This window comes from Camellia sinensis, chromosome 13 (assembly GCF_055761805.1).
Source record: "Camellia sinensis isolate YWXY chromosome 13, ASM5576180v1, whole genome shotgun sequence".
Lineage (NCBI taxonomy): Eukaryota > Viridiplantae > Streptophyta > Magnoliopsida > Ericales > Theaceae > Camellia > Camellia sinensis.
The window spans coordinates 68757887-68781802 of NC_138973.1; the positions used below are offsets into that span (position 1 = coordinate 68757887).

General features: G+C 34.0%; 1 pseudogene across 1 annotated transcript; it reads left to right on the top strand.

Annotated features, from left to right (window-relative positions):
* The first annotated feature begins 12323 nt into the window (after positions 1 to 12323).
* Positions 12324 to 13216, top strand: LOC145806203 (thaumatin-like protein 1 pseudogene; annotated as a pseudogene). The gene has a single exon (XR_014348961.1). The product of XR_014348961.1 is annotated as a thaumatin-like protein 1 pseudogene (transcript).
* Positions 13217 to 23916: the final 10700 nt, after the last annotated feature.

The window sequence follows — 23916 nt, forward strand, 5'->3', positions numbered from 1 at the left end:
ACATGGCCACTGGGCGCAACAAGCTTGGAGGTACAAGCCGGCACTAAGAAAATCAGGACGGAATTCCTGGTGATTGACACACCCTCACCATACAACATCATCCTGGGAAGACCGTGGTTGCATGCAATGGGGGCAGTTCCCTCGACGTTGCATCAACTACTCCGGTTCCCAACAGAGCATGGGATTGAAGAAGTCAGAGGGGATCAACTACAAGCCAAAAATTGCTCCATGGCAGCAATAAAATCCACCTGTAGTATACGAGAGCCAAAGAAAGCAGAAGTTGAAGACGAGGACATGGAAGTCCTAGAAGACGTCGGGAAAGAGCCAGCCGAGAAAAGCGAAGAGGCGCTAAAGAAAATCCTCGTCCAGGAGGGCGACGAAGAACGGTTTTTTCTTCTCGGCTCAGGCTTAGCTAGAGAAGAAGAAAAAGAACTGGAAGATTTTTTAAGGGCAAACATAGAGGCGTTCGCCTGGACACCTTATGAAATGCCTGGCATTGACCCCGAGGTCACTTGCCACAGTCTGAATGTCGACAGATCGGCAAAACTTGTGATTCAACGAGCCAGAAGGCCGACATTAATGCACGTCGAAGCAGTCGAGGAAGAAGTAGACAGACTCCTTGAAGCCAGGGCCATCCGAGAAGTCCAGTACCCAACGTGGCTGTCCAACACAGTAGTAGTAAAAAAGAAGAATGGCAAGTGGAGAGTTTGTGTAGACTTCACCAGCCTCAACAAAGCTTGCCCGAAAGACAGCTTTCCTCTGCCCAAAATCGACCAACTGGTAGACGCCACCTCGGGACATGAAAGGATGAGTTTTTTAGATGCATACAGAGGGTACCACCAGATTGCTATGTACCCTCCAGATGAAGAGAAGGCCGCGTTCATCACCCCGAAAGGCCTGTACTGTTACAGGGTAATGCCTTTTGGGCTGAAAAACGCAGGAGCAACCTATCAGAGGTTAGTGACAAAGATGTTTAGACACCTGATTGGCAAAACGGTAGAAGTTTACATCGATGATATGGTCGTAAAGACCAAGGAATCAAAAGGTCATCTTGCCGACCTAAAAGAGGTCTTTGACATACTCAAAACATATCGGCTCCGACTCAACGCCTCAAAGTGCGCATTCGGAGTTGGGTCAGGTAAATTCCTAGGATATCTGGTAACAAGAAAGGGCATTGAAGCCAGCCCAGACCAAATCAAGGCCATCCTGGAACTACAGAGCCCAACATCGGCAAAGCAAGTTCAAGTGCTCACTGGAAGGGCCGCAGCCCTAAACCGATTCATCAGCAGAAGCTCAGACAAGTGCAGACCCTTCTTTAACCTGGTGAAAAAAGCCACAGACTTCCTGTGGACAGAAGAATGTGAAACTGTCTTAGCCGACCTAAAAAAGTACTTGACCACAACCCCGGTCCTTTCTAACCCAATCCCAGGGGAGGAATTGTTTTTGTACTTAGCAGTCTCTGAACACGCAGTCAGTGCAGTGCTAATCCGAGAGGAAAAAGGGGAGCAAAAAACTGTCTATTACGTAAGCAAAACTCTAGCTAACGCGGAAACAAGGTACCTACCACTGGAAAAATTGATGCTAGCCTTGGTAATGGCCTCAAAGAAATTGAGCCATTACTTTCAGGCACACAAGATTGTGGTTCTAACAGAGCACCCACTGAAGTCCTTATTACATCAAGGAGACTTAACAGGAAGAATAGCAAAATGGGCAGTAACACTAGGCCAGTTTGACCTAGAATTTAGGCCAAGAACAGCAATAAAGGGCCAAGTTTTGGCCGACTTCGTCGCAAAACTCACACCTGAAGCCATCACACCTCGGGCTCCGTCGAGCCAAGAGGAACATTGCCCCGACAAGCAAAAAGAATCCCAGTCAAAGACAAAAAAGCAAGAGAAAGAAAAGCTCAGACCATGCAGCATCTACATCGGCGATTCATTCAGACTATTCGTCGATGGAAGTTCAAACCGCCAGGGAGCAGGAGCAGGAGTACTGCTGATATCTCCAGATGGAGAAATTGTAGAACAGTCCATCCGTCTGGGGTTCAAAGCCTCCAATAATGAAGCAGAATATGAAGCATTAATTGCAGGGCTAAAGCTAGCAGCAGCAGCAGAGGCAGACGAGGTAATTGTTTTTTGTGATTCACAATTGATTGTTAACCAGTCAACAGGGGAATTTGCAGCCAGGGACGAAAGAATGTCGGCATATGCAAAGGAAGTCATCCGACTGGCAGCCCTATTCCAAAACTGCAGATTACTCCAAGTAAGCCGAGATGACAACAACCACGCCGACGCGTTAGCCAACTTGGCCAGCTCAATTCAAACTAGAAAAACAAGGAGAATTATGATCGACTACATGTCAGCCCCGAGCATAGATAAACAAAGCATTGAACAAGAAGCAATGTGCGTGGGCCTTGGACCAAGTTGGATGGATGCAATCATTGCATTCCTAAAAGAGGGAAAGCTGCCAGAAGACCATAAAGAAGCACATAAAATTAGGCTGAAATCGGCCAGATTCAGTCTAACAGAGGAAGGCCATCTCTACAGGAGGTCCTTCACTGGACCACTTTTAAGGTGCGTACATCCTTTGCAGGTTGAAGATTTCCTTTACGAGATTCATGAAGGAATTTGTGGAAGCCACGCAGGGGGCAGATCGTTAGCCCACAGGGCCATTACCCAGGGGTATTGGTGGCCCTACATGCAAAAGGATGCCGAAGCTTATGTAAAGAAGTGTGAACAGTGTCAAAAGTTTGCACCTTTGATACATCAGCCAGCTGCCGACCTAAACCCAGTATCCAGCCCCTGGCCGTTTGCCCAATGGGGCATGGATCTGATTGGACAACTTCCCCAGGCAACTGGGCAGAGAAAATACTTGCTGGTAGCAACAGACTACTTCACAAAATGGATAGAGGCAGAACCTCTTGCCAAAATCCGAGATGTGGATGTCAAGAATTTTATTTGGAGAAACATAATCACCAGATTTGGGATTCCAAGAGCTATAGTTGCCGACAACGGAACACAATTCGACAGCAAACTTATCAAAAACTTTTGTGCAAAATTCAAGATCAAGAATTATTTCTCAACACCAAGTTTTCCTCAAAGCAATGGGCAAGCAGAGGCATCCAACAAAGTAATCCTGGATGGAATAAAGAAGAGGCTCCAGGCAGCAAAGGGAAAGTGGGTGGATGAATTGCCCAACGTACTTTGGGCATATCGGACTACGCCGAGAAGATCAACAGGAGAATCCCCATTCGCCATGGCATATGGCACAGAAGCAGTCATCCCATTGGAGATCGGCATCCCAGGGATCAGAACCCAGGGAGTAGAGAATGGCACCAATGACATACTCTTAGCCCAAGACCTGGATTTATTGGAAGAACGAAGAGAGAAGGCTGCAATTCAGCTCGCAGTATACCAACAACAGCTTGCCAGAGCTTACAACAAGAGAGTCAATCCAAGAAATTTTCAAGTTGGTGACTTAGTCCTAAGAAAAGTCGTCGGGAACAAGAGGGATCCCAGGGAGGGCAAGCTTGGCCCAAACTGGGAAGGACCCTACAGAGTTACTTCAGTACTTGGAAATGGAGCATATCGGCTTGAGGACAATGAGGGCAAAGCATTGCCCAGACCTTGGAATACTTGTAATTTGAAATTTTTCTATCATTAGAAAAAACATCATTGTTTGGCCGATGTCATCAATAAAATCTTTTCAGAATCCTTTCAACATGATCGATTGATAAAGTTATGCATGGATGTTTTTGAAGACATATCAAACTCAAAGCTAAGCCGATGTTATTCCTTAATCCACTTGTTGAAATTTGTAGCAATTTACAAGTTGGAATTAAGCTGATTCCTTATCTTCACTTGTTGAAATTTGTAGCAATTTACAAGTCGAAGTTAAGCCGATGTTATTCCTTAATCCACTTGTTGAAATTTGTAGCAATTTACAAGTTGGAATTAAGCTGATTCCTTATCTTCACTTGTTGAAATTTGTAGCAATTTACAAGTCGAAGTTAAGCCGATGTTATTCCTTAATCCACTTGTTGAAATTTGTAGCAATTTACAAGTTGGAATTAAGCTGATTCCTTATCTTCACTTGTTGAAATTTGTAGTAATTTACAAGTTGAAGTTAAGCCGATGTTATTCCTTAATCCACTTGTTGAAATTTGTAGCAATTTACAAGTTGGAATTAAGCTGATTCCTTATCTTCACTTGTTGAAATTTGTAGCAATTTACAAGTTGAAGATAGGCCGAGGTTATTGCTTAAGTTCTCATAACAATATGTGGGTCGTTTAAACCCAAGGGAAGATGCTTAACACTTGTGGAAATTTGTAGCAATTTACAAGTTTATGTTAAGCCGACGTATGATCACCCGCCGAGGTATACAGTAAGTTACAGGTTAAAATAAAGGCTAAGTATATTGTTCATTACTTGTTGAAATTTGTAGCAATTTACAAGTAGGTAGGACTAAGCTTACTATTTAATACTTGTTGAAATCTATGAAAAGACTGCAGGACAGTATCTTGCCGAAGTAAAAGTTTCATGGTTATACCCGAGGTATGAAACCCCGAGGAGATTGCATAAAGAAAGCAACATGAGGAAATATGCAAAAATTTTCTAAGCACAAGACTATATATCACAAGATTGAAACATTCAAAAGAAAGAACTGTTGCAGTTACATATTGAAGAAGCCACGTCGGCCAAAAGAAAGAGTTCTGCATTACCCAGAAAGTACAAAGTGCAAAGTACAGAAAAAAGAAGGAAAAAAAGTACAAAAAACATTTTCAAGATTCTTCAGTATCAGCCACTGCAGGAACGGGGACCTCGGACGATTCAGGTGGAATCTCCTCGACCACTGTCTCCGCTTGTATTTCAGCATCTATCTCTGCCAATGTTGTGTCAAGACTTCTTTCAGTCAGAAGGAGGTCAGATGATAGATACCCTTGAACAGACTCCCTGGGCACTTCCTCAGCATCATCACCCCCCTCATCTTGAGTTAAGTCCATAACCAGCTCAGCAGGAGGAGGGGACTTGACTTCGGCAACACTCTTGGGTTTTCTCACCAAGGCCTCACCATCATCTTTTTCTTCATCTTCCTCCTCGGCCTCGGACTCTGATTCACCTTCAGGAGGAGGTGGAGGAAATGGTAACGGAATAGCGTCGGCCTGACGCAATGGCGAGTTAGCAGGAAGGTCAAGCTTCTTTATCAAGGACATCCAACCAAGGGAAAATCCCTTGTTGCATGCCTGCCTGACTTGAAGCTTGTAGTCCTCTGCGACGTCGGCCATACCTTGAGCATAGGCCTTTTCATCGGCCTCTTTGATTTCGGCCTCTTTAGTGGCCAGAGCTTGCTGGAGTTCTTTCTCCGCTTGAGCCTTCTGAACCTCGGCCTCTCTTTTCTCGGCCTCAGCAACCTTTTTAACGGCCTCAGCAGCCTCGGCCTTCTCAAGAGCAAGAGTTTGAACCTTAGTTGCAGCCTTGGCTTGATCCTCCAATTTTTTCATTTTTGCTTCAAGAGACCTGATCTCTCTCTTCATAGAAGATGCTTCCCTCTTCATATCAACCAACCTTTGACGATTTTCAAAGGCTTGCATGGAAAATGAGTGGGCATGCTGAATGGCCTGCAAAAAGAACAGAAATGTGAGACAGTACTCTCAGTGAAGAACGGAAGAAAGAATCACAAGTACAGACAGAAATACTTACTTGAGCAGAGTGTTGGAGCATCAGAGCGTAATTTTCATACTCACTAAACTTGGCATTTCGCTCCAAGTCATTTGGTAGAAGAAGAGTAGTGCTAAGGGCGACAACAACGTTGATGTCATCAGCACTTTCACTAGCCATGATAGGCCTATCCTCCAGGGATAGATCAGGGGCCCAGGGGACATCGGGCTTCTTCGAAGCCGAGGTCGTCGCAGACGATGACCTTGGCCTCTTTGTTTGTGTAGACCCTGAGGGTTGGCCCTCAGCAGACCTTTTGGCTGAAGAAGAGGCTGATTTTTTGCTTTCAGCTAACTTCGAAATCGGCAGAGCATCCTCAGCCTCGGCATCGGTAGCCTTGGCCTTAGGCTGAGCCTTTTTTACCCTCTTCGGTTTGGGTGGAAGCATTGTTTGCGTTGGTGCGGCTTCGGCGTCAGTTGGAATGTCGGCAAGAAGATCTTGGACGACAGGCCTTGGACGAACCATTGCGGCTGTTTTTACAAGCTTTCTTCGGCGTTTACGTTCTGGAATTGGTATTAAGTAGGGGGCCGAAGTTGATGGAAGATCGGCTGGGTCAGATGTGGATTCTTGATCTGTTCGGGATGTAGAAGCAGTTAAGGTTGTGGCTGTAGGTGGAGAAAGGCTCTTTTTCCTTTTTCTTGGGACGTCGGGTAAGGTGGATTTGTATGTAGGGATGAAGTTTAGTAATACTGGGGCTTTTCGTTTATGGATTGGGAGGCCAAGAAGTGTTTTCAGATCTGTTCCTGGGAAGAAGGATTGGCGAAAATTTTTCGGTGGCTGATGAAGATCTGCAAAGAAACAGGCGTCAGAAATAAAGTATTGAAGTCTTAAGTAAAAACAACTAAGTGTTGACTCAGGGCTCTTACTCTTGCCCTCTGTAAGTGTTCGAGGAAGAGGGTAGAGGTGGACATCTTCATCTGGGCCAAATTCCCAATTTCCAGAAGCAATGAGAAAATCATCTCCAGCCCCCTTGTTGGAGTCTGGGAGGTCGGCTATAATTTTGTACTGAGTGGATCTCGGCTTAAGGTAATAGACAAAACCCATATCCTTCAGATCGAGAGGGCACATGGTATAACAATATTGAAGGTCGGCTAGGGTGATTCTAAGGTTTTCTTGCCTAGCTAAGGCAATAATACCGTTAATTACCCTATAGGAATTGATAGTAAGTTGCATAGGGTTCAGCTTATAGAAATGGAGAACTTGACGAAAGAGGGGATCGAGTGGAAGCCGAAGTCCACATTCGGTAAAAGCAACTATTGGAAAGGGCATTGTATGATCTGTGGGCACGATGGTATCATTATCCCCAGCTAGCTTAAGATGAACATCGGCTGCGATAGAGAATTCTTGCCTAAAGTATTCAAGTTTTGTTGGGGTATTCACCCTATGCCTCCACATACCCATTATGTTGGCTTAAACTAAGAGGAATATGTTTCAGAAGGTGGGCGTTTTTTAGGTTTCCCTAAAGATTAAGGGTTCTACAGACAAATCCCAAATCTATAAGGTATGAAGATAAGAATCGAGGGCACAGATCTGGGGCAGATACAAAAAAGAGAAAACAAAGATGAAGTTTCAGATTCAAGAACAGAGGTATAGTTTTCAGAAACAATAGAAATACAGAAAAAATCAAGGACAGCGGCAAAGAGAATGATGAAAAAGCGTAGAAGTTCAAGGTAAAAGCCACAAATTCAAGATACAAATAAATCCAAGACCTCGAACAAGATCAGTAATGGCAACAGACAGACAAAAGCACATAAAGAGAATGGAAAAATTAAAGAAGAAGATCTTACCAGGACAAATGAAGCCAAGGCTGTGCTCGCCGAACTCAGAAATTGATTGCAACAGCAAAGAGGGCTTTTGCAAGAATGAGGGATTAAGAGCAGTTCCAGAAGAAAGAATGAGGCAATGGCAGATTCGAAGAAGAATAAGCTTTTCAGAGAGAGAAAACAAGAAGATGGAATGAAAAAGTGAAGAAAAGATAAGAGGCAAAAAGAAAGTTTTTGTCAAAAATGTGAAACGGCGGCAAAATTAGGGCAATCATTACGCCTAGGGTAACGCACGCGTCAGACGGCGCAGACGAAATGAACAGACAGCTTCAGGCGCGTCACTAACACGCTCCAATAAAGACGAAACACGTAAGAGAAACAGTTAGAGATGCACGACAGCTCATGCGCATGGGAGAATACGATCAAAGCCTTGTTCTCCGAAGAGAACACGTCGGCTGAAAGTAGATAAACTTGACAAAATAGTTTTTGAGCCATTACTCAGGAAAGAAGCGATAAAATTTCGGAATAGGTTCCATCACCTCAGAATGCCGAGGTAATAGAACCTAAGGGGCAGTTGTGGGGATATATTTTCTGTATACCAACACGTGGCATGGTGACGCCGACGTGTCAGCCGAGGTGCCACATGCCCTGGTAGTTAAGCCGAGGTAATCTCGGAGAAGCCGAGGTAATCTCGGAGAAGCCGAGGTCATCTCCGAAGATATCGGAATCCGAGATATGGGGCAAGAGTCCTAAGGCACAAAGGGGACTGAATTAAGATAAGGATAAAACTGTCAAGGAGTTTATCTGTATCACTTAAAAGAGTCCAGAGTAAACAGTGAGCTAGAATTCATAGAAGTCATACTTCTAGTGGGAATTGGATTGAGTATATTATAAAAGAGAGGCACCCCCATGGGTCTAAGGTATGCTTTTGATACTCAAGCTTGTGAGTTTAGTACTTGATTTATCTTTGAGAGATATACTGACTTGATCGTCGGAGTGCCCCCGGGTGGTCGAAACCACCGCGGGATTCTTATATTTCTGTTGCAGGTCAGTCAGGTGCCATCTATTCTGCCAGTGCTCTCCAGCTGGTTACTAAGCGGGCAGTGTGGTCAGAAAATCACCCACACAAGTACACAACAGAATTTAAACTTTTTAAATACAGTGAACATTGTCCTACAAAAATTAATTATTCTCTTAGAATATATTTACTAGCAACACTTTAAAATTTTTGTTGGTAAGGTCATTTGTTGACTTTTTCAATTTTTCTTGATGACTCAAATGACGATTGAAATTAATCTCTGAATATTTTTTGTTACAAAAATTTTACTTTTGACATAAAAAGAAATTGGTTTTTAAAATTTTTATATATTATAGTGTTTTTGTGGAGATCAAATTGGAGGGTGTTGTCTGCGTGTGGTTGTAGTGGTGGGAACATAGGCACGTTGGGACCAAACGGGTCAGGTGTCCCCTTCAATTTTATAAAATTACATTTCTATCTCTTTTTGAAAAATATTTTCAATCATTTTCAAAAATACCTTTTCTTATTTTTATTTTCCCAACAAAATCTTTGCAAATCTAATGAGATTAATATATTAGTCAAAATCTTCATCAAAAAATAAAAAATAAAAAAATAATCTATTAGTCAAAATCTTTACATTTCACTATGAGGTTAAAGATTCAGATATCTTAATACAATATATTTATTGATTGTATTCTATATGTATTTATTTATGCTTTTTATTTCATATTTTAAGTATTTCTTTATATTAGTTACATGTTGCATTGATTTTCATTATACTTGTAATTCATTAGTTTCAGTGTAACGTGATTCATTAATTAAAAAAATTGCAAATCCCTTCATTTTGCCACTCTAAATGTTTAATTTTGTACAATATTTTTTTTATAAATTTTATATTTTTTTCTCTTTTCTTTCATTTCTTTGTTATGCACTCTCTATTTTATTTTTTATTTTATTTATTTATTTATTTTATTTTTTTTTTTGTATCTTGATGTTATTTTGTCGTTTTCATTTTTAATAGTTTTGATTGCATTTTAAATTATGATGATTATTATGTTCACAAAATTAAAATAGAAAATCAAATTAATAATAAATAAATAATTAAAAAATAACAAAACAAATAAAAAAATCAATTAAGTTGAGCATAACTTTAAACATACAACTTTGACATCAAACTCAATTGAAAATTGAAATCTATTACAATGTAATAAAACTTATCATGATTTTAATTCAAAGCAAAACTCTAACTCCACCACTGGTGTGGGCCTAATCCAAGACTCTTGCGCTGATCCAAATCATTCAATGTATAAGATTCATACTCACAAAAAAATTATGTTGATCTAATCTTGATAACCATTTAATTAAATTACATTTGTGTCAATATCAAATATGATTTTAGAAAAAGTAGCACAATACAAATATAATTCATAGAAAAAAAATTATACAGAATGATGTGTTTTATTTATAACCATTTATTAAGAAACAAAATATTTATCACTTTAATTCATAATTATAAAAATAATATTATCACATCATTTTGTCTTGAATTTTGTATAAAATTATATATAAATATAATTTTACTTAAAATAATAAACATCTCTGGCTTTGAGTTTTTCATGAGAAGCTACGGACAGACGACGCAACTCTGATAGTGCTGTTGTCGGCATTTTTTTCCATCCATGTGCTTTAAATTTATGACACGTAACTTCAATTACTTTGACCATTCAAAAGCCTTCTCTGATATTCTATTATCCCATACACTTGACGGTCCTGATTGACTCATGTAAGTCTTGTTTTAGAACTTGTTTGAGTCTATCTCCTAACTACTTTCCAATCTACCAAAAGATCAAAGCTAAAAAACAGAAAGTTTGGCCTTGTTTGATTTTGTTTCAAAAACATTTTTTTTGAGTTCGACCTCTTTAAAATTTTAATAAATAAATTTAAATATGGTCGTTTAATATTTATTTAAATAATAATATAAATATATTATTTATGTATTAAATAATGTAAAAATATGTATAAAAAAATAAAATAAATATATTATTATATATTTAAATAATGTAAATAATAGCTAAATTTATTTATATGTCAATAAAACTAACTATAGATAATATATTCATATAAAGTGGTGGTAGATATTATTATTTTGATAAAATATTAACCTTTCGTTTGGTATATGTGTTTATATATAATTGTTTAAATTTAATTTCATATGTAAGTATGAATTTGAAATTTTTTTAATTTGAACTCTAATTAAGTCTAAATCAATTCAACTCGAACTTGGTTCGTTAAATTTTAATTGAACTTAAGCTTGAACTCGCTAAAATCTTAACAAACTAGCCAAAACATACTAACGTTCAGCTCAATTCATTTGCAGTCATAGTATAACTAAAGACGTTTTCTATTATAATTAAAATAATAATTATAATAGATCATAATTAATATTACAATGAGTCATAATCAAATCATAACTAACACTACAAAAGTTTATAACTAAAGATCACAAATGTTATAACTAAACATGTAATACACACCTCAAAATAAAGTGTAAATTGTAGAATTTTCCAAAATTTAAACCTCCCATTTCCACTTTGGAGCACATTGGGCTTGTAATTCACAGGTTGGTTTTGATTTCCTAGGACTTATTTTCTTATTTTGGATAAATAAATTTCAAGTAAATTTACTACCAATACCAAAGAACTTTTTTGAAAAAAAAATTAAAATAAATTTTTTATCCAACCAAATTTTCTATGTACACACAGCTAAATGTCAAAATATATATATATATATATATATATACACATATAAAGATACATATGAATGTAGTCGGACCGATCTTTTAAAATGATAATTATAAAAAAAAAAAGTCATGAGACTCAATAATATTATGCATGGTCGTTATATTGACCACAATGGTGGCATATATATTTTTAATATACATTTTTTTTTTCTTTTGCATATTCCTAGGATGCCAAAAAAGAACTAGACTTGTAAGGTAAGGGAAGATGGTGCAGGAAAGAAAAATCATTAATTGGAAGTATAAGAATATCGTATTGGTATTGTCTATATAATATTTTCATGCCAAATGAAAAGTAATAAAACATTTTTTAATTATTTAATAAAATTGAGATAGTATTATTTTAGAATAATTCTATACAAACTAAAAATCTTATTAAAAATATAAGAAGCCAAATGCGATTGGTTGTAAAAAAAATAATCATATTTAAGCATCTAATAATATTTGGACATATATGTTTTTTGTAAGATTGTTAGTAAGAATTTAAATATATGTATTATTTTTCAAAAAAAATTTGTTACATCATCGATTGAGATTATCACATAAATAATATCACATAATATTCCAAAACTACTGAATAAATATCCAATTAGAATAAACTAGAGACTTAAAAGCTACCATTGAATTATAGTAAATCTATTCAAAGTGAGTTCATGACCTTGTGGTCTAGTAGCATAGAAACAACACTTTTGCAAGGTAGAAGTTGAAGGTTTAACTCCTCAAAATCTAATGTAACAATTAATACCTAACTTTTTTTGATTAAAAAAAAAATTCAAAATAAGTGTAGCCACCACCCCTTAGTCCATAGACAATCATGGATTCGCCACTATTTAGGTGGAAGTATCAACAGATTGGCATTTTATTATGTAATGGTGACTTGACGTCCATGGAAATTTAGGGAGATAGGATAACAATTTCAAGTCTATCAACATCTCTGAATTTTCTTTGCACAACTCATGGAGGTGATCGCGCATAAACCAAAAACTATATAGCCGCCTTGAAACTATATATAAACCCCTCAAATGTATGTCCACAAAACCACATCAATACAATCCCTTAAAAACTCCTAATACTTGCTTGAGCATATAACTCTAAGTCAGCAACATGAGCTTCCCCAAAAGCCTCACCATTTTATTCCCTCTCCTCTTCACCCTATTGATCCCCTTCACCAATGCAGCTACCTTTGCTGTCTTAAACAAATGTACCTACACTGTTTGGGCAGCTGCCTCACCCGGTGGGGGTATGCGTCTTGACCCGGGCCAGTCTTGGACCGTCAATGTGAACCCAGGTACAACCCAAGCTCGCATTTGGGGCCGGACCAACTGCAACTTCGATGCCAATGGCAATGGCCAATGTCAGACCGGTGACTGCAATGGGCTCCTCCAGTGCCAAGGCTACGGTAAAGCCCCAAATACCCTAGCTGAATTCGCATTGAACCAGCCCAATAACTTGGACTTTGTCGACATATCCAACGTTGATGGATTCAATATTCCGATGGACTTTAGCCCCACCACTGCAGTCTGCAAGTCACTCCGGTGCGCAGCTAACATAGTTGGCGAGTGCCCAGCCGAGTTGCAGACCCCGGGTGGGTGCAACAACCCATGTACCGTTTACAAGACCAATCAATATTGTTGCACTGATGGGCCTGGGACCTGTGGGCCTACACCTTTGTCCAAGTTCTTCAAGGATAGGTGCCCAGATGCTTATAGCTATCCTCAGGATGATCCAACCAGTTTGTTCACTTGCCCTGCTGGTACCAATTATGCTATTACCTTCTGCCCTTGAGGCCTCTTTTTCACTCCCTTCCCTCTCTTTATAATTATAGGACAGTGTTATAAGTACAATAAGACCTCACTAGTTTCAATCATTTGTGAGATTCAGACACTGTTGTTTAATAAATTTGTGCACATTTAGTGTTGTCCACAAAGTCTGTTTTGTCATATGCTATTGTTTTTAGCTAGTCTCTTGTTATTCAATATCTAGGCTAAGAAAGAATGAATATACATATGAAAATTATGATTACAACTGCTTGTTTGAACTTGAGGTGTTGATTATGTTTAGATAGCTTTGTTATGCATATATATGGAAGTTCTGATGGAAATATTTTAGCTAGAGCATGATTAATGCCTAATGGGTTGATCAATGGCAAAAAAGGAAAATATTTTAGACTCCTAAACTTTTTTCATAATTGAACCACAATTATGTGCTATGATAGATGTCAATTTTGATTTGTCACAGATTTAATATAATTCCAACTCCCTTGTTATGTAATTGTGGTGAATTTGAAGGTATAAATAAATTGTGGATCCCAAACATTTTTTGGCAAAAAAATATAAAGCAAGATCACTGAGGCCATGAATTAGACCGGAAAAGCAGAAATTAAGCAAAGCAAATCTGAAACTGCATCTAATTTGGATGATTTCATAAAAGACGGTCATGTTTGCTTGGGCAGACATGGTTTTGGAAATGAATTAATAATTTAACAAAATATATAATCTCATGTTTGATTAAAAAAATCAAGATTCGAACTAATAGTTCATTCAGACATGGTATCCCCTAGCCCAACACTACAACAAAAAGCAGTTTTGGCGACCAAAAATGTAAATTTCGTCGCTGAAAGTAGGACAATTGGCTACTAAAATTGAATTAGTGGCGACTAAAACAGTTTAGTAGCCAAATGTGTACTTATTGGCGACTAAAAATCAGATTAGTCGCTGATTACATGGGTTTTAGCGACAAACAATTTTAGTAGCCAAAGGTGAAGGTTTTTGGCGACTAAAAAAGATTAGCAGCCAAAAGTATAGGCTTTGGCGACTGAAAAATGGTTTGGTCGCCGATTGTAGGTGTTTTACCGACAAAAAAAAAATGTTGTAGCCAAATGTAAAGGTTTTTGGCTACTAAAAAACTTTCAGTAGCTAAAAGTGGACAATTGGCGACTAAAATTGAGTTTAGTCGGCAAAAGTGGCGGTTTTGGCGACTAAAAATCAGTTTAGTCGCCGAAAGTGGTTGTTTTTAGACTAAAATTAATTTTTTTAGCCACTAAATTATTGGTAGTAGCCAAAACTAAGGTTTTTGGCGACTAAAAAAAACTTTAGTCACTAAAAGTGGCTCCCTTTTTTTTTAATAATTAATTTATTTTTTACATAAATTAATATTGAATAAAAATAATTATATTTATATATATAGTTTTAAATTAATACGGGTCAATATACTATATAAATAATATATATTGCATATACATTCATGTAATCTTGTGGTGGCATAGTGGACGGAGTGAGTTGGTAAAAGTGTACAAAGTAGAAGGTCCGTGGTTTGAATCTCAAAAAAAGCAAAAAAGTTGGTAATTTTTTTTTTCACGGAAGCACCTTTGCCGACTAAAATTATTAGTCGCCAAAAGTCTTTATTTTGGCGACTAAATGGATTAGTCGACGATTCAGTGAGTATTGGCGACTAAAGGATTAGTTGCTAAATATATGATTTTGAAAAGTGTAAATCACTATTGGCGACTAAAATGTTGGTCGCGAAAGAGCTGCTTTTTGGCGACTAAAAAAGTTTTAGTCGCCAATACCTCTGTCGACCATCTATACGCGACAAAACCAGCGACTAAAAAAATTAGTCGGGGAAAGTAAAAAGTCGACTTTTGGCAACTAAAAACGAACTTTTTGTTTAGTCGCCAAAGGTGCTTTTTTTTGTAGTGCAAGGATCCGCTATCCCCCATGTAGGAGACTATTGAATCCCAATAAAGAGGTGAAATACAAAATAGATGACTAAACTTATTAGTTAAATTATAAAATTAATAAAATTTTATTAGTTTCTCATAATCTTAAGACAATCTCAACTTGAGATTAGTTGCACAATCTAGAGGGATTGATGATCCCCAAAACTGACAATAGTTAAATATGTTGTTATAGTTATAAGAGCAATCTCACTAACTACTAGGACACAAATTGTACGTGTCTACTTTAATTGAAAATTTGTAACTCAAATTTATTAATTTTATCAAATTTACTTGCTCCGTCTTGCATCCTGTCCAAATCCCCTCTTAAAAAGAAAAAATAGACAATGAAAAAGGTATCCCCATCATTGACAAAATTGATAATCTCATATTTTTTCACAAGACATTGAATACAAGTTCAACATTAGAAACCGACATTCTATTGTGATGGAAATGTCTTTGTGGACCTGTTCCATATGCTTAAAGAACAAATAATTGGAGTACCAATATTTCTTCTTCTGTTTAGGAGTTCTATAAAATCAAGAGAAGCATAAATTCATTACAATTAATTGAAAAAAAAAACGTTCAAGTGTAAGACACAGCAAAATAGCTTACATGATAATAAAGTTAATGGTGGGGAGACCCCATACCTACTAATAATAGATAAGACATATATAGTGGTGATACTACTATATATATATATATATATATTATTTTTTAAAATTTTTTAAATTTAACATTTTAAATTTATAAAAAAATTCATTGTCTTGTTAGAAGAACTTTATTTTATTTTTATTTGTATATATTTGAATTCTGAATTAGAAGTTCACTTTCTATCTTTCTTGTAACTTTGGAGTATTCAATAATTTTTTTATTTCTATAATTATTTTATTTACTATCTTTTAATTTTATAGAGGTCTAAAAGTATGAACAAGAGAATATTGGTGAAATGTCCAACCTAAAAAGTGTATAAGGTATTAGATTTAAGAAAAAAAATCTTTATTTAGTGATAAAGAAAAGCTAAAAAAGTCGTTGGAAAAGGTCGGTAACACCGGAAAAGCCACCGAAAAATTTTGCTGGAAAAGTCACCACCAGCAACGGCGGTTGGCGACTGCAGATGCTGGTGGTAAGGTAGAAAAATATGTGATATTCAATAGATGGGGTGTTGAATAAATGACATGTGTCACATTTCAACAAATAGTTAGTTTAGTGAATTTTAATAGATTAACAAATAGGGTTGGTGAATTTCAATAGATAGACAATAAGGTGATTTCAAGAGATAGAGATTGGTTGATTTGATTTTAACAAATAGTTGTCATTTTAGACAAATTATATTCTTTTGACTTAAAGAGATTAGTGCTTGAGCCTAATGGCCCAAAAGACTTAAAAATTGACCTATAACCTGAGTATCTTATAAATAAACTAACATTCATCAGGAGAGATTACGCTTATTATCTACCCAAGTTAAAAGACTTATAAAATATTTATAGCAAATGAAGCAAGATTGATAATTTCAATTCAAAGAAAAACTTTAATGTATGTATTTTTAACTTCTATACATTCAATATTTGAAGTCATTATTTGCAAATATTAATTTGCATTTATTTTACTAGAACCACAATAATTAATAAAGAGTATAGGTTGGCATCTATATATTATAGAAAAATGCTATATTATATAACCAAAAATGGAAAATTTGGTGAGGAGCCTTATAAGAGTTTCAATATCTCATACTAATTTTTTTGATATTCTTAATTTTAAATAATTAAGAAAATTTTCATTGGCTAGGTTCCATTTAACCATATAAAAATAAAATTCTAATTAGTCTATGATTTATTTGATAATCCCACATTGGGAGAAGTTCGAAAAAGTGAGTTATTTTACTCATATAAAATGAATCTTATACTCTCATTTAATATTGTAGCGTTGTGCATGTTTCAATTCAATATAGTTTAAATTTTAAAATAAAATTTAAAAGTTCTAATTAATTAATTTTTTTGTAAGTTAGTTGATCTTTTAACCTAACTGATTAAGCTAAATCATTATTTTTAATTTTACTAATTCGTTGGCTTAGCCGCGATTTTACCAATTTTATCAAAATATATTGATTAGATTTGTTTAATTTAAAATAAACTAAAGATTGATCTGATTAAAGATTAAACGACTGATATTGCCTGATTAGAAATAAAATTCCCATCCAAATAATTGTTAACTTTTATTTTATAATCCCACATCGGAAAAAGAAAGAAAAGTGAGTTGTTTCACTTATATAAAGTGAATCTTAATATTGTAGACTTGTAGTGTTGCGCATGCTTCAATTCAAGGCAGTTTATATTTTAAAATTAAAATAACATTTAAAAATTTTAACTAATTAATTTTTATATAAATTGGTTGGTCATTTGACCTAACCGATTAGGCTGAACCGGTTTTGGTTTCACTAATTCGCCGGTTTAACTACGATTTCTCATATTGATTTTTTTAATTTTAAACAATTAAAAAAAAATTCATTGGCTAACTTCTATTTAACTATGTAAAAATAAAACTCTAATTAATTTATGATTTATTTTATAATCTCACAACGGGAGAAGAAGGGGAAAAAAAATGAGTTGTTTTACTTATATACAGTTACTCTCATTTAATATTATAGTATTGTGCATAATTTAGTTCAGGACAATTTAAATTTTAAAATAAAAACTCTAATTAGCCTATGATATGGTTTATTTTATAATCCCACATCAAAAGAAGAAGGAAAAAATGAGTTGTTTCACTTATATAAAGTAAATCTTATACTTCCATTTAATATTGTAGTGTTGTGTATATTTCAGTTTTAGACAATTAAAATTTAAAATTAAATAAATAAATAAATAATTGAAAGTTTTAATTAGTTAATTTTTGTATAAGTTGGTTAGTCTTTTGACCTACCTGATTAGGCTAAATCATTTTCGATTTGACTGATTCGCTGATTTAACCGTGATTTTAGCAGTTTTATCAAAATATATTAGTTAGATCTATTTTATTTGAAATAAACTAAAAATTGATGTGTTTAAAAATTGAACGACTGATTGCTTGATTAGAATTAAACTTCATACCCAAACAATTGTTGACTTTTATTTTGCAATCCAACATTGAAAAAAAAAAATGAGTTGTTTCACTTATATAAAATGAATCTTATGCGCATATTTAATATTGTAGTGCTATGCATGTTTCAGTTCAAGACAGTATAAATTTTAAAATTAAAATAACTTTTAAATGTTTTAATTGATTAATTTTTGTATAAGTTGGTTGGTCTTTTAACCTAGCTTATTAGGTTGAACTGTTTTCGAGTTGACTGATTTACTGGTTTAACTGTGATTTTAGTAGTTTTATCAAAATATATTAGTTAGATTTGTTTGATTCAAAATAAACTAAAGATTGATTTAATTAAAGATTAAAAGATTGATATTGTTTGATTCGAAATAAACTTCTCGCTCGAGCAATTGTTAATTTTTATTTTACACAATTCCACATCCGGAAAAAAAGGAAAAAGTGAGTTGTTTCAATTATATAAAATAAAAATATATACTCCCATTTAATATTGTAGTGTTTTATATGTTTCAATTGAAAACAGTTTAAATTTTGAAATAAAATAAAATTTAAAAGTTTTTATTAATTAATTTTTGTATAAGTTGATTGGTCTTTTGACTGATTTTAACAATTTTATCAATATTTCTGAAAGTATGTTTAAATTTTATGATTAAGCAATCGTTTGGCATAGCAAATTTTGGGGCTAAAAGGCTATTTTAGTCATAAAAATAAAAAATAAACTAAAAAATCAATACGATAAAATGTTACATTCAAACTATAATCATTTCATTTTTTTTCTCATAAAAGTCAAAAAAGTCAAAAAGTCTATCCCAAACGAGATTTTAGCTCCAGTTTAAAATAGCCAAAGAGTCAAAAAATAAAAAAATCAACCCACGTTCCAAACGAAGCCAAACTTTAACATAGAATAAATTAAAACAAAAAAATTTATAAAATGAAATTTATTTTAATTTTATCTAAAATATAATTTTTTTTAATTTATTCTATTTTTTTCATCTTTACCAATTAAATTACAACATCTATTTCTTATTATGAACTTAAAATATGTAATTAATAACATAACAACAACAACAAATATTCTAATAAAATGGTTCAAATTTAATTCATTTAAAATTATTTTTTATACTTTTTAAATAAAGTTTATATTATTATTTAATTTTAAAATTTTTAATTATTTATTTAGCTCGTACGTTGTACGAGTTCATTTGCCAGTAACATAAAACCAAAACTCAAAAAAGTTCAAGCGGCTAATATTTATCGCGGTTGAATTTTAGAATACTTGAACTCTTCTAGAGAACATGATTATAGGATGCATTTATTATTATTATTATTATTTCTTTTTTTCATTCTTTCTCTCTTTAAATGGAAATGAACCCCCCCCCCCCCCCCCCCCCAAAACTGTGATCTAATTAAATTTCTTTTTAATGAGCTCGATCTCATAGTAACTGAACTGTTAATAAAGATAAACTTTTTTCCTATTGGTGGAAAGGATTGTCCGATTAGAAATTATTTTTATAAGCTTATTTTGAGACAATTTTGAACCCAAATTTGAGTAGGACTCACACGTCTTTTAGTGTAAGTTCAAAGAGATGTTCATTGCCGCTTGGCAAGTCACACTATATATGGTTCGTCAAAACCATTTATGAGTTAATGGGAACTTGACATCGTTTTCGAGTTCGTGGAATGGAAACTTGACATAGTCAAATGTGGGTTACCTTAAAATGATTATCCCATATTGAAATTTTAAGAGAGTTTGTGTGTGTATATAGGCTCTAAGTTTTTTTTTTTTATCGGTAAAAAGAAACTTTATTGATGAAGAAAGCAAGAAACATACGAAAACTACATACGAAAACTTACATCAATAAAGAAGGAAAATACAAATAGCATCATAACTAACCTTACTAATCCCAACTAGGTTGGCACCAATAAGGTAGCACAATCCTTTGCTAGCACCTAACCCATGATTGGTGAAGAACCAATCAAAAGAATCAAAAAGAGAGAAAGGAAAAAAAACAACAAAAAACCTCCACTCCATAAGACAGATCAACAACAGACCTTACTCCAACTCATCCTCTTCCCCATAGATCAGCAACAGACCTTACTCCACATAACCTACTCCTTCAACCTTCATATGTGATGCAAAACTTTACCTAGAGTCACTCCATTCCTCACAACAGCAGTCAGTAGGTGTCATTCAGACTAGAGCAAAACAGATCATAACTGTTAGAACAAGCTTGGATTGGGCCCCAAGAGGTATCCAAAGTTTGTAAAAATGAGGAGTTATGGACAAAGTGGGCTTTGGCTCAAACCACCATGCTTGCGCTGCAGCTATCTGGGCAGATTGTGGGTTGGGTTCTAATATTAATTTTTTGAACAAAATTTATTTAGATTTTTCCAAAAATTTTGTAGAAAAAATTTGAATTTTGCACCAAACAGTTTGAATTCAAGTTTTTTTGCTCCTAACTAGTGTGTCCTTTCCAAACCAGTCTAAGTACATTCAAACAACTTTTTAAACTGTTTTAATAGCTTGCACCAGACAAATTCAAGTTTCTTCCTAGATAGATTCAAAACCGTTTCAATAGTCTGCATCGATTCAATTCAAAATCAGACTTGTTCAGTTTGAATCTATACCAGTTCGACCCTTCCAAAAACTCACCACTTAGCCTATAAATACTAGAATTCTTCCAGCAGTTTCATCAATCTAAAATTCTGTTGTTGCCTTCTGTTTTGCTCTCTTGCATAAATATATTCTTCATATTAATTTTAGACAAATTTTTGATAGTATAAAACACAGGTTTTAGTTCGCCGAAACAGATTGTTTTTAGTGCTAATACAATTTGTGAAAGATCAGTGTATCCTGGGAGATAGACACCATTATTCCGTAAGCACCTGAATGAGGCGAATCTGTCTTAAGGACAGAATGTCACATATTCAACTTGATCATTCTTGTTCTTAAGTTATTTTGGTAAATAAATTTTGTAAGTAATTTATTTTGTTTATTTGATTTGTTTTAAGTTATTTATTATACACAAAAGATTGATCAAACATGTCCTACATAGTTAGGCCTATAAGAGTCATCACCTATCACTTCAATAATTTGATTTGATGTAAAGCATCAATGAAAAAATAGATTCATCTAATAATCTTAATAATCGTATTTGTATAGGCACAAAAAAATATCGTATTAAAAGATTCAATGAAGAAAATGGTCAGAACCACTAAGAGATCACCATCTACAAAATAAAACTCCCACAACCGTTGAACGGCCAGAAGTCCTTCAATGCTCAAGTTAGTCCTCCAATATTATCAACATATTTAATGGATAAATTCACAGAGAGAAATATCGTACCTCAACCCACGGGGTGTCACCTATTTATAATATCTAGTGACTTGCCTAGCAAGTAGTTTAAATGTTCAACCACCTAAGCCTAACCTAGTTAGACACCATGCATTCTTTAAGGCTTAGTCTTTAGAAAGGTCATGAGTTCAACTTTCTTTAAGTGTTTTTCCTAGGTTGGGAAGGTTTTTTCACATAAGTTCTAATCTAATATTAAAAAAGAAAAAAGAAAAAAAAAAGTATTTTAAATGTTGCAGAAGTCCTATCCAAACAATATCCAATTATGCAAGGCTCCTATATTGGTATGATTTCATTTCCTGATGAGTTTTGCATAACATAAAACACTAATATAATGTTTGATGAGGATTTGATAACTACAATACACAAATAATCCATAATTACCCATGTGACAGTGTTGAGACCCACATAATTCTTATTTTTTTTTCTTTCTCACTAACTATAGAAGTTTAGCAAATTTATTTTCAAATAATAGTAAATAAATAAAAGTTGGCTAAATTACATTGACACCCCTGAGATTTCTATTTAATACAGATCATCCTCACATTTGAAAAATTACACTTACTCTCCTGTCAGATTGAAATGACATATTTGTCTATTAACTTTTATACATATAAAATAATAAAATAATACAAATATTTTGTTCATGTCATTTCAAGAGAAATAACAATCATTTTCTTTGGTTTAACTTACACAAAAAATTAAGTTTATTTATTTTTATTTTTTCTCATATTTTTAAATTTTTACTGATTTTTTAAAATATTTTAAATATTTTTTTTTATTATTTTTTAGATACACCTAATCTAGATATTCTTAAGAAGTATAATATTTTGTGATTTTTTTTTAAATTCACCAAATACATAAAAATTCAGTAAATTATCTTATTTTGTTGTATTCAATGGATTTTTTTTTAATTTTTTGTACAAATTTAATACTTTTTAAATAGATCTCGATTCACTATCTTAAAAAATAAAAAATAAATAAAAAATAAAAAATATCTAGATTAAATTGATCTAATCTAGATATAATTGTGGAAATAAAAATGAAAAATTATATTTATATACAAAAATTTATACAAAAAATATCATAAAAATATTGTAATAGTAATATTATTGTAAATATAAGTCATGTTTATGGGTGTTTTGTTTTAAAGTGAAAGGCCACCCATTAAGGTATTCCATTGTGTTTGAAAATTTTGTATTTGCATTTATCACTTAATAAAAATATGTTCAGGTAGAATTTAATGACGAAGAGTTGTAGAATGTAATCATCATGACAGAAAGAAGATATGGTAGAGAAAAGGATAAGATGGTCATTTAAAAAAATTTAGGATCTAAGGGGCAATTCATAATGAGATTACAAATCTTAGGAAGGGAAATGTAATTTTTCAAATGTAAGGGAGAGGTTTATATTAAACAAAAACCTCAGTAGGTGTCAATGTAATTTACCTAAAAAAATTCGTTTTAAAATCAAAATTTTAGTTTATATTTTTGAATAACAGTTTATGATTACGAATTACGATTATCAAATTAATTTATTATTATTATTATTTTTTTTAATGGATGAACAAGTTCTAAAAAAATTACAAGATAAACTATTTAAATTACTATATATATATATATATAAACTATTTAAATTAATGAAGTGGACCCTACCATGGATCTCATGAATCCAATTAAACAAAATAGTGATTCTCTCCTAAAGTTAAGTAAATCCCTTAATTTTTGCCAACAAAAAGAAAAAAAAGATAAAGGAAAAGTAAATCCCTTTATAATATTACGATGATTATTCAGTACTCCTGGAGTATGGACACGTGGTATTCTATAAGGTTTTGATTGGTGGAGAGACACAAGGACTCACGATTTATGTTGGGAATGAGAGAACAACATAGAGCTAATTAATTGGTGATTGGTTCAGAGTATGGACACGTGGTGCTCCGGGAGTATTGAATAATTTCCCATAATATTAGGGCCAGCACTTCGTAAGATTTCATCTAAATTGCTCTCTTTTTCAGACAAAAATTTTCATCCAAAAAAAATTAAATCTTTTTGCACAAAATTAATTGTCCTTAAATTTATTAATGATATTTTAAAAAAATTGTTGGTAAGGTCCTTCGTTGACTTTTTTAGACTGTTTTTTCTTGATGACTCAAATGATGATTGCAATTAATATCTTAATATTTTTTGCAAAAGAAAATTCAATTCTAGGAATAACCAAATAAGGGAAAATTATTGAAAACTCTCATTTTGAAGAGTTGTAGTCTACCATGTCCTTTTTTAAAATTAATACACGTCTAAGTCCTATTTTTTTGATAATATGATCCGAAAGTTCCCATTATATAATTATAAAATGATTTTTGTGAGTAATGTACCCTTTTCTGTGTGGTTGGATAGAACCGTTTCCGACGGCATTCATGTTCACATTGCGATCCACACAAGATTCACTCTATAACACCCTTTTTTTTTTTTTACCCATT